Source organism: Cricetulus griseus, chromosome 3 (assembly GCF_003668045.3).
Source record: "Cricetulus griseus strain 17A/GY chromosome 3, alternate assembly CriGri-PICRH-1.0, whole genome shotgun sequence".
Taxonomy (NCBI): domain Eukaryota; kingdom Metazoa; phylum Chordata; class Mammalia; order Rodentia; family Cricetidae; genus Cricetulus; species Cricetulus griseus.
The window spans coordinates 188,022,591-188,034,792 of NC_048596.1; the positions used below are offsets into that span (position 1 = coordinate 188,022,591).

General features: G+C 43.8%; 1 protein-coding gene across 4 annotated transcripts in view; it reads left to right on the plus strand.

Annotated features, from left to right (window-relative positions):
• LOC100770289 (E3 ubiquitin-protein ligase ZNRF1) overlaps nucleotides 1-12,202 on the plus strand; it is a 98,528-nt gene that overhangs the window by 71,295 nt on the left and 15,031 nt on the right. The gene's annotated exons all lie outside the window — the stretch shown is intronic.

A 12,202-nucleotide genomic window follows, 5' to 3' on the forward strand; every position in this document is an offset into this window, starting at 1 on the left:
GTTAAAACCAATATAAAAATAGTCTTCAAGGCAAAATGTCAAAGTGAAGAAGGAATTTGCAGTTCTGTGGTCCTCTCATTTTATAAGCATTTATGTGTGAAAGGTCCAGTCCACAAGCAGCATATGACATAGTATTTTGTCGACTGACTGGTGCTTGACTATGATGGAACATTCTGTTGCAGACCTTTTGCTTGCCAGGCAGATTGCTTGTTATCATTAGGAGGTCCTTGACTTTTTTAACCTTGGCTCTGTTGTCACAGTAAAGATTTATGAGGTGTCCTGGTGTTCCTGCTACCATGTTGGAGTCTTTTCTTCCAGTCTCTTTGTTCCCACCCTCGACTTCCTCATACTTATCTACCAGAGTCAAGTAATCTGAGCCAGAGGAGAAGAAAAACAATGGAATAGCATGCCTTGCATGTCTTAGTAGAGATCACATACTATTTTAGGGATCTTAGAATTAGAGGTCCTTTTTGTTTGTGCTGTACCGAGGAACTCTCTAGGAAATTCCTTTGACCCTTTGGTCAGTACCTTATAGTACTGTAGGATCTCTCTACAGAAAAGCAGAAAGATGACAGAAAAGCAGCAAGATTTTTCAGACACTGACACTCCCTTTGGTAGAGCTGAATGCTGCCCCACTGCCTTCAGAGAAACTCCATTCTACTCTTCCGGCATCTTTCTCTTTAGGTGCCATTTCAAAACAGTGAGGCCTTTGGAACTATGTCCTAAGTATCTGCCTCCATGTACTCTAGTGTAAGTACAGCTGAGCAGACTATGTGCCAAAGAGAAGGGGTCAGGGCTAAGTCCAAGCAAGAATCCAAATCTTCATTGTTATTATGTGCTGGGGCCCAAGCTTGAGCTGATAGTTTTTGAGACATGAGCCTGACCAGCATATAAATTGCAATCTGGGATTATAGTAAGTACCTCAGAAGAACCTTCTAGTAGGTTTACAGTAATGTGAAAGCCAAGACCACAGATGTTAAGTTGCACAGTACGCCAGGCGGTGATGGCAAACGCCTTTAAACCCAACACTCAGGAGGCTGAAGCAGGCGGATCTCTGTGATCAAGACCAGCCTGGTCTACAAAGAGCTAGTTCCAGGACAGCCTCCAAAGCCACAGAGAAACCCTGCCTTGAAACACCCCCCCCCAAAAAAAAAGTTGCACAATACAAATAGTTTTATTCTAAAGAGTATTATGACCATTTGCCAGTAGGTCCGGTATTATACTAGGCATGAACTCTTGTCAACCCACCTTCCTCTTTTCTCTTTCTTAATTGACCTTTTCTTCTCCAAACACACTCATGCTCATGCCCACCCGCCCACCCGCCCTCCCTCTGTCTCCACCCTCTTTTCCCTTATTAAAAAATGGAAAGCTGACATCGGGAGAGATGGCTTAGAGGTTAAGAATACTGACTGTTCTTCCAGAGGACCCAGATTTGATTCCCAGCACCCACATGGCAGCTCACAACTGTCTGTAACTCTTACATATGATGCACAGATGTGTGTGTGTATAGGCAAAACACCATTGTAGTTTAGCTTTTTATTTTTCCCCCCTTTGGTTTTTTTGAGACAGAGTCTCATATAACCCAGGCTGGCCTCAAACTCACTATGTAACTGAGGATGCCCTTAATTTTTTGACCCTCCTGCCTCCACTTCCTAAGTGCCAAGACAAAGTATTCACCAACCACACGTGGTGCAAGTTTTTATAATTTGGGTAAAATTACAAAGCAATGAAATCTCAAATCTTAAGTTTTTATTTGATAAACTTTGACAGACGCATACAAATATATAATCCAAACCATCCTCTTAATGTAGAACATCATTATCACCCTGGGAAATTCTCACATTGCCTTCTCTGTCAACCTCTGTCCCAACTCCTGTCCCTAAGAGACAACCACTATTCTGACTCTTCTCACAATCCACTAGTTTTGCCTATTCTATAGTTTCCTCAATTAGTCACACTGTGTGTCCTAATGACCTCCACTGAGCATGTTTTTAATGTTCATTCATGTTGTCCCATGTGTCAGTAGTCATTAGCTGTAGTGTGGAGTGATTTCCCATTGTAATCCGGGCATGTATCACAGCATTTCTGTCCATTCTGCTAATGGACAACAATTAGGTTGTTGCAGTGTTTGCCTTTTGTCAATAAAATATTTTATAAATATCGACTTAGAGACATATGCTTCCATCTGGTGGAGAGGGACAGAGGAATTGCTCTGATCATAGGCTGGGAGTATGTTTTTTGTGGTTGTTTTTGGTTTTTTGAGACAGGATTTCTTTGTAACAGCCCTAGCTGTCCTGCAACTAGCTCCGTCGTAGACCTGGCTGGCCTCAAACTCAGAGATCCTCCTCTCTGCCTCCCAAGTACTGGGTTTAAAGGCATGTACCACCACCACCGGGCAGGAGTATGTGTTATAAGAAACAAACCCACTTTTTTCCAAATGGCTATCATTCCAGCATTTCATGTTACAGCTGTTCATTCCATATCTTCACCTACATTTGGTGATGTCAGTTTTATTATTTGACATTTTAACGGATGCAAATATATATGGTTTCCAAAGAAACAGAAAACTGCACACGCATACATGCATGTGTGAATATATGAAGAGATTCATCACAGGAACTGATTAACATGATTTATGATACTGAGGAATCTGCTGTCTGCACACTGGAAATCATGAAAGCCAGTGGCATTTCTTTGCTAATTTTTTTTTTCTAATGGTGTTTCCAGAAATAATATTTAGCCAAATATCTGGGAACCCTATCACCCAGTTATGGGGACACACACACACACACACACACACACACACACACACACACACACACACACACACACACACACACACACACAGTGGGTTACCCCTTGACTCTGGAAGAGAACCTCAGAGGCCAAGTCCAGAAGAGAGTTGATGAAAGAGAAAGGAATTAGAAAGGAATTAGAAAGGAATTAGAACTTCTGGGCCTTTCTGTGCCCTTCTTCAGGAGGCATAACTCAAACTTCAGTTCATCAGTTGATACTTTGTGCATTGGGTTTTTGAAAGGGAGAAGGTATGGAGAAAAAAATATATGTCTTTGTGCTTGAAGAAAGTAGAACCTATGGTATAGAAATGTTTGGAGAGGCCAGGAAGTGGTAGCACATGACTTTAATCCCAGCATTGGAAAGGCAGAGGCAGGTGGATCTCTGTGAGTTCAAGGCCATCCTGGTCTACACGGTGGGTTCCAGGACAGGCTCCAAAGCTACAGAGAAACTCTGTCTCGAAGGAGGGGTGGTGGTGTTTGGAGTGTCCCCATGATATCTTTGTCACCTGTCACCTGTTTGTAATAAATCCCACTTAGTCAGTTCATGTAGCCAAGTCCTGTTTTATTGTCAGTAAGCATCACAGGATGCCAGAGGAAAAGTTGGCTCTGGTTGGTGTCTGGGAACTGCCTGGTAGAACAAAACTGAGGTGGTACCCTTGGAGCTTCCAGCTAAGAGGTGCCACGTCACTCCTCTGTACAGAGAGGAGGCCCCTCTAGGGTGTGCAGCTCCCTTCACCCTGGTTGCTTCTTTTGATTACTCCACCTTTAGATGATTCCAAAGACAGACAGAACTGGGGCAGCCATTAAAATAGCGCATCAGCATTGGGAGGGTGGGGGGAGAAACTGGAGCAACAAGCAGCCAGCTCGTGGTCCTGCCCAGGAAATCAGGTCTTAAAGGAGAAGGCTACAGTTTGGGAAAATACATAAATACATCTGTGCCCAAAGTGTAGAGATTCTTTACTTACACTGTAGAATATTTGCAAGGTGGGTTGGGAGCCCTCTAGAACCTCATCCTTACCTGGTGCTGTCCTCAGACTAGAAAGCCAGGTTCGCCTGCCCCAGGAAGAAGCTTTTTAATTCACATGACTCGGAGCTTTCTTGAGGCCACTCTTGGTTCACCTGCTAGTGTTCCTAGCCTGACATTGTGAGTGGGCTCGCTTGACCTGGCCCAATACAGACTCACCTTCTCTTGGCTTGAGTCTCTGATTCCCGTTTAAAAGGGCTCTTGTAGAAAGGAAGCAGCTGGGCTCTGGAGGATCAGTCCCCTTTGCTTTTCTGGCAGAGAAAGGAGAAAAACTGGATCTCCATTATGCCCTCTGTTGGCTACTCTTGATTGAATCTTGTAGCAATATTTGCATGATAGAGCCACCACTGGATCAGGCCAGTGCACATTAATGCACTCCTTCATTTGAGACATTAGCGGAACAGGTCAGGGACCAGCAGGATAAGCCATCGCCTCTGCCTCCATGCACTGACAGGAAACAAGTTACTTAGCCATCGAGCTTTAACTAGTGGCAGTGGCAAATGTGCCACCCAGCCATGTGCCAGATGGGGGCTGGGAGAAGCTCCAGGAGCACTTGGCAGGGGGCATCTTGAATAGACCACCTGTGGTTTTCTCTGGAAGGAAAATAAAGCTTTTAGCCACTCTGAAGCACTGCTGAGACCTCGGAGGAGGTCTCAGAAAGTCATGTGCCTTGGTTTCCCCTGCAGACCTTTGGTTTATCTTAGTTTGCAAGGCTGATTTTCATTCAATGCAAACTTCCTTCCAAAATGGGATAAAGGTTCCAAGAAATTTTAACCTTCAGATAGTTCATAAATATCAGTATTTGTCATTCCATAGGGCTGTTGGTGCTGAATCAAGACTGGACAGATACAAGAAAAGATTGGGGCAGTAAAGTGGTAGAATCCGTCTTGATCATCGGATGACCTTTCAGGAAAGAAGGTGGGGACATTAGCTTTTCCCCCTTAGCTCTCCATTTCTTTTCTTCCCCTCTTACCTTTTGCCCTTTATTTTCATATGCAAACGCAGAATCTTACAACCAGTGCTGCAGGCTCTATGCCAAGTAGAATGCTGAATTCTGGAGTGCTAGCCTTCTACATTGACAGAATTCCTAGGGGGGAAAAAAAAAAAAAAATATATATATATATATATATATATATATATATATATATATATATATCCATGTTTAGTGATTATCTAGAAACATGTCTCTGGAGCATCACAGAAAATTTGAAGTGATTTGAAGACCTGTCTGTTTGTTTGCTGCTGAACACTTCTCCTGTGCTGGTCAGCCAGTGGTACAACAGGCTCCTGGCTTGTGGCCAGACTTGCTGGGTGTCAGCACTTGCTTTCTGGCTCTGTTAATGTTGAACAAGTTACTTGAGCTTTTGACCTTCCCTGTGTTTTTATGAAATAGAGTTAATATAGTAGCTGCCTATTGGCAGTACTTACACTGTATAATAAATAAGAAGCTGTGTAAAACACTGTGGCGGTCCTTACAAATTACTCAGTAAGTGCAAAATACTCCTTAACTATTACTATATTGCAAGAGGAGACTTGTTTCCACATTGGCAGGATGGAAAGTACCTCTGTTGGGACCCATCAGAATCTATGTGGCTATGCCCTTCTTGGTCTGCGAGTATTTCTACTTAGTCTTGGTCTTATAACTAAGTCCTTCCTCTAGCCCTCTGTTCCTTCCTCATCATTTATTGCTCTAAGCCCAATGATGATTGTTGTTCTTTTAAGATCTCGCTAGATGGTACACGAACACAAGAGATACATTAACCAGTTTATTAAATGGGGGAAGAGCCAGAGAGAGATTGATGAAGAGGGTAGGGCAAGAGAGAAGGGGAAAGGGAGTGAAGGGCCAACCCCGTGGGGGTGCTCACTTAAAAGGGGAAGCTCTTATGCAGCCCCATAGCGATGATGTGACCACACCACTGTGCGTGCCCCGCCTGTTGTCAAGGGGCGGGGTCAGCATGGTGTTGAGTTCCAACAATCTCACCTCTTATTGTTAATAAAAAGGTGGGGAGTTGGGCATGGCAAGTTAGGGAATAAGGGTGTCGAATTCTCAAGACTGCTCCCTGCTGACGTGGGGGGCATTGACCATCTTTGGGGAACCTGAGAAAGCTGGGGTGCTGCCATGTCCTGGGGTAGCTGGTTGTTTCATCGCAGTCCAGGCTGTGTGAAACTCTCTGGCACCTCTGTAGACCTGGCAAGATGTTAGTAGAGGAGAGGACAAGGTTAAGTTTAGGAAAAAAATTTTTTTCTTAGGTCCTGGTACTTGAGGGGAGGATTGTAAGATGAGGGAGGGGTTCTGAGGGATCCCAAGATGAGGGAAGGGAATCCAGGACCAGGGAAAGATTGAATAATATCTAGAGTGGATCTGACATGTTTGGGTGGGTCCAATTCGGCTCCCTGGAACTACAAGAATCCTTAGAGTTTGTGAAATCGTAAGTATTAGACACATTAGCAGAATTTTTATGTTAGAAGCAACTTGGCTGAAAGAATTAACATTTTTAAAACTGACATATTTTTAGCATAATAAAAAGTACCTTAATCTTGACCTTGCAGTTATGATCATATAGTTGTATAGTTTAGTGATTTGTACTCTGTCAGAGTTGGATTAGTAGCTTATCAGAACTTTATTGATTAATGTTAAGACTGTGAACAGTAGCATAATGAGAAAGAGAAATCTGGAACATGTTTCATTCTTTTGGATGTCTCAACTCACTTTATGTGTCATCATTTAAGCCTTTTTATCCTCAGACCTTCATAACTTTAATTCATATACCTTACATTACCATCTTCATATAGATAAACCTTAAAATACCTTTTCCTGAAGTCTGTTTTGTGATAGTTGGAGCTTTGCCTGTTGCTTTAAGCTGGCAAAGCTACCAGTCATCAGAGTTCTTGAGGATATAATTTTACCTTAGTTAATGATTAAAGAATAACAGAGACTTATTAGCTGGTTGCATGGACAGCCACCCCCAAGGTCCTCCATAGTTGTTGAGGGCAAAGGCTTTAAGGACACCTGCCTTCTGCTGATAGCATGGCACCTGTGGATTAAGACCTTTACAAAGACTTGCCTGCCGTTGGCCCAAGCAATGTGGACAAAGTCTATTCCATTGTCCTCTTGTCCACGGTCTGAAGAGTCCTTTGCAGCAGTTGAGGTGAAAGGTAGGGTTGCTCAGTGACTAGCGTTGCCCCTTTTGTGGGTGGAGTTTCTTCAGTGCCCACCAGTCTTCTTGGAGGAAATGTGGGGCCAGCTCCTGGCCTGTCTCTCTGTTATAATAAAGCTTTTTAATAAAACATTTTAAAAGCCATATTCTCTAGATCTCTCAGCATTTGAGAGCAGTCTGTCTGTTTAGTATATCTCAGCAGACAAAATTTGTCTTTAGTTACTTGCCTTAAGCACATAGGTGGCCACAGATTAGTGTAGGATCCATCTGGAGAACTGGATTGAAGCTGAGAGGCTGTGAATGTTTTAATTAGAGCCCTCTAGCCTGACTGTAATAGATTTTAACTTAGTAGGTTAGAGTTACACCTCTAAAGGACAAAGTAGTAGAGAAAAATCCATTTTGTAATAGAAGTTTTACCTTTGTAAACAACTTACAGGAAGGACTGGGTGTATAAATATTTTGTTAAGTTAAAATAGACCTTTATAACTTTAAATGTTTACCATCATTTAAAGATGTGTAATCTCTGATCCATATGTTGTAACAAACAGACAGGAGAGACAGAGTATACTTAAAACTACCAGTGACAATGTTAGACCCCCGGAAAACTCAGGTATCTGGGGTCCCAGGCCACTACCGTGGTCACCCCAATCACCAGGCAGATTCGAGAGCTTGCTGCAAACTGCATGAGGCTTTATTGTAATTTAACGAGCTAACCCATGTTAGCTCGGGTCTTTCACCCACCTGCCACGGCGAATGGCTAGCAAAGACAGCTCGAACCCGCTGCGTACAGATCTTGTAGAGCAGCGTAAGGGGAGTGTCTAGGGGTATGCACAGGCTCACTATTGGTGCGCCTCCAGCCTTGGAGGGTTTGCCCTGTGTTGATTGGCCAACTGGTTGTTATGGCCCATAGGCCCTCCCAGGGTGGTTGCTATGCTCTGTGTCATTGCTGTGTGCTTGTCCATAAAGTACACCCAGGGTCGTAAAGCATAGCACCACCAGCTAACTTCTGATTGGTTCCTTGTCACAAGGCAGGCTCTGACTTTCTAGTGTCCAGGACAAGGTCATACAAGCACATGTTCGGCCGCTATGACTACTGAAAGGGGAGCTGGTCCCTTCAACAAGAAAGCATATCCCATGCAGATAGAACAGGGGGTCCTGGAAAGGCACAGTATTCCATAAACAAGCCATGCACAACAGGGCCAGTGAAAGAAGAAATTAGAGATAAAAATAAAAGGCAAAGGTAAATGAATTGTATCTGTCAGCAGGGTTTGTTGGCAGGAGCTGGCTAGACTGCCAGCTGCCTAGGCATGGAGTAGGCAGACCCACGGCTTGGTCACGTGGTCAAGATGGCTGCTTCCATAGCATGTTCCCAACCTAGGCCACATGGCCAAGATGGCAGCTGCCATAAACACGATCCTGTCTGCTGGCAGAAGTGGCTTTTTTCTCCATGAGTGAAGCAGAAAGATGTGTGAAACAGGTCATTAGTGTCCAAGTGGCACAACATCCAAACAAAAAACAAACAAACAAAAAAAATTAGACCACCGTAGGTCTGAGAAACGAATGCACCAGTCTACAGATAGTGTTAGGGTACAAAACCCGAAGACCTCAAACCTCATGGGGAAAAAATGAAAAATAAAAAACTCTCAGAACGTCCCAAGCAGATGCTGACCCAGGCCAGCTCACTGTGAGCCGATGGCATCTGCACGGAGAAGAAACAGAAGGGCAGCAGAGAAAAATAGTAACTCCTTTCATTTACCTGTCCGCTGGCAGTAACTGGAAAGGTTCCGTAAAATGTAAGCTCCCGATTTGAAGTGTATTTCCCATGGGTGAGGTCGAAGATGGCTCAGTACAATCTCAGAACTCGTCAGCCTGAGAATGCGGCCAAGGGTGGGAAAGCCTGAAAAGTGATAGGACACATAAGTCGGAAAGGCAGCGAGAAGAAACCTCGGAAACACACCACTCAGCGAATGCGGTGATGCTGCAGTGAACGGGCAGATGAAGAGTGGGTTGGAGAGCAGGAACCCCGTGTCTCCAGCAGCTGCCAGCAGGCAACGGGAGAGATCACGGGGAGAGCCTGCCGGGTTTCACAGCACCAATATTGTTCTTTTGTTTAAGATCTCGCTAGATGGAACACGAACACGAGAGATACATTAACCAGTTTATTAAAGCGGGGAAGAGCAAGAGAGAGATAGAGAGAAACGGAGAGGGGAAGAGAAGAGAAGAGAAGAGAGCAAAGAGAGCGTAAGTGGGTGGGGGTCTGTCTTTTAAAGGAGTCCTTTACACCTGCGTGCAGACTAGTACTCATGGAACCCTGGGCTGACCAGAGTACTGCCTGAGTTCATTCTGCCAGGTAACAGAGGTAGGCCAGCATAATGTTTGAACTTTTCAATGATGTTATCTTGTTCAATCTTTGCAAACATGAGATCAGTTCCTCCATTTTTTTTTTCAGTAATAAAACTGGGGGCCAGGAAGGGATATATTACTTGCCAAGGTCTTAAGTCTAGAAAACCCTGGTCATCTTATAATTTCTGCTAGCATAAAAACAGTTCCTAATTAATTCATGGGCCTTGTAAAATAAGTTAAAACTAAAGCACTGAGAGGCATGGACCCTGTTTTAGTTAAAACATGATTCTCCCCGATACGCTGCTCTTAATCTACCAGAGGTAATATTTCCCAGCTCACCTCTTTCTCAAAATCCCATGGCCAACTTTTTCTTCCCTGATGGAAAGAACTGTGGACTGAGACCTAAGAAGACCCAGCATAGTCTCAGCTCTACTGTCTCAGCATGTGACCTCACTCTGCTCTAAGGCCTTCCTGGGGCCTGCTCCCTCTTCAGTATAATGAAGAGATTGCTCTAAACCCAAGAGCCTCACTCAGATACAGGACTGTTGTGATGCTGATTCAGGCATTATCTGAATCTTCTCGGAAGTGATGTGGGAAGGGTAAACTTTTTCTATTAACAGGTCACTCGAATGCCTCTGTGTCTTTGCCCAGCCTGGGGTTGGAAGGCCGTTCTGGTGCACCTCCTTCCATATCGCTATAGCTGCAGGCCTCCACCTCCACACAGTGCTAACATAGGGAGTACAGCAAACAAGTATTTTCTGAGCCATTTAAATTCTTAAGAAACCTTGTTCTTTGGAGTTGGAAACATCAGAAAATCTTTTGTAAACACACAGAACTCAGGTTGGAAATGAATTGTCTTTATTCTAAGACTGGGGTTTTATTCCTCGTCTCTTCATTCCGTATGTGACACTGGATCTGCACATTTCTAAGCTGGCTTAAAAAATAAGCAGCCTAGTTCTGCCAGAAAATTAGGGACAATGTGGCCTCATCCCTCACTTCTAAAGGTCTTCTGGTTTTGTTACTCAAGAATTGGTAACTATGCAGAGGTCAGATATTGGTACTATTTCTAAGACCATAGGTGAGGTGTTTAGATGCTGAGAATTTTTAAGGAAATAGCCCAGGTGGATAGGGGCTATGGCGTGGAGTCCACTTTGGCTGTGGTTAGCTGAGCTCCAAATCTTCTGTTTGGTCCTATAGCTTTATCATTACTGGCTATGGTGGCATATGTCTTTTCTTTTTTTAATTGGGTGAGGGGGGTTGAGAAAAGGTTTGTCTCTGTAGTCCTAGAACTCACTCTGTAGACCAGGCTGGCTTTGAAGTCAAAGAGATCCACCTGCCTGTGCTTCCTGAGTGTTGGGATTAAGGGCCATCCATGGCTTTTTTCTTTTTTTGCGGGGGGGGGGGGGGGGATGATTATCACTGAGGAAAAGATTTGAAGACTTCAACTAAGTATCTTCTGTGACTTGCTTCCTGTTTCTGTGCATTTTACCCATTCACGGCTTTTCATACAGATTAACACGGCGTCATGTGAGGGACACTGGGGAAGATTTGGACCCCTCTATCTTGGGACTCACAACTGTGTATTTGAATACTTGGCCTTTTATTGGTTTCTTTAAAAATGACTCAGGGGAGCCAGAGGCAGGCAGATCTGTGAGTTCAAGCCAGCCGGTCTGCATAGAAAAATCCAGATGAGCCAGGACTACACAGTGAGGCCCTGTCTAAAAAAAAGCAGCATGTGGAGAGTAGGCTAAAGAGATGGCTTAGTGTTTCCATTGCACTGTTTGCTCTTACAGAGAACCCAGGTTTGGTTCCCAGGACCCACATGGTCACTCACAACCACCTGTAACTCCAGTTCCAGGAGATCTGATGTCCTTTTCTGACCTCCATGGCATCAGACATATATGTGCTAGACATACATATATGCAAGCAAAACACACGAAAAATTTAAAAAATAAATATTTTAAATGGTCATTGTGAGCATCAAACTGTGAAAATTCTAACTGGAAACTAATGGAAGAATGAAATCTCTACAATAGTAGTAGTTAGATGTGTTCTGTGATGTTAGCATAGCCAGGCCAGGTAAGAGCCATTGGTACAGGAGATGGTGGTGGTGCACACCTTTAATCCCAGTACTCAGGAGGTAGAGGTAGGTGCATCTTTGTGAGTTTGAGGCCAGTGCAGTCTACAGAGTTATTGTTACCAAAGAAAGAAGCAAAGAATTGATCTCTTTGGAACTGTTCAATAATATAAAATGGAAAAGATGAAATAATAACAATTCATCTAACTTATCATTGGGCAAGTTCACCAGTGCGTTAGCCTGCTTGGGGTGGGGGGTGACCAAATTGTGTTTTTTGTTTTTGTTTTTGTTTTTTGTTTGTGTGTGTGTGTGGGTGTAGTTAGCTTTGCTTAATTGTAGTTGAACTCAGAAGATCATCAACCTGAATTTACCAGTACTGTTAACACTGCTGAGGAAACCCTTTGTTGTATAACAGTCCAGATTGCCCTAGGAATAAAGTAGGAGATTACAATGTCCTGTGTTCACCTGGCATTGAAAACAGCTGCTTTACTTAGTAGTGTCTAGAAGCACTCTGAAGAACTGTGCCCCTCTTCCCCATGCTGCCCACATACTTCTTAAAGGATATAGATGTCTTAGTTTCAAGGAAGGCAAAGGATTCTTGGATGAAGGGTAAAGGTGCTACCAAAGGGTGGGTGACAAGTTGAGGGATGGAGCTGCAGTGACAGCAGTGGCAGAGATGGAAGGGTATTTATTATGGTCTGTTAATTAAAGAATATGTGCCTGCCTTGGTTTGCTCCTTCTCTGGCTTTGTGGTCTACTAGGCCCCATTGAAAAGGGTCTAAAAGAACATCAGTGCAAGTCAGCA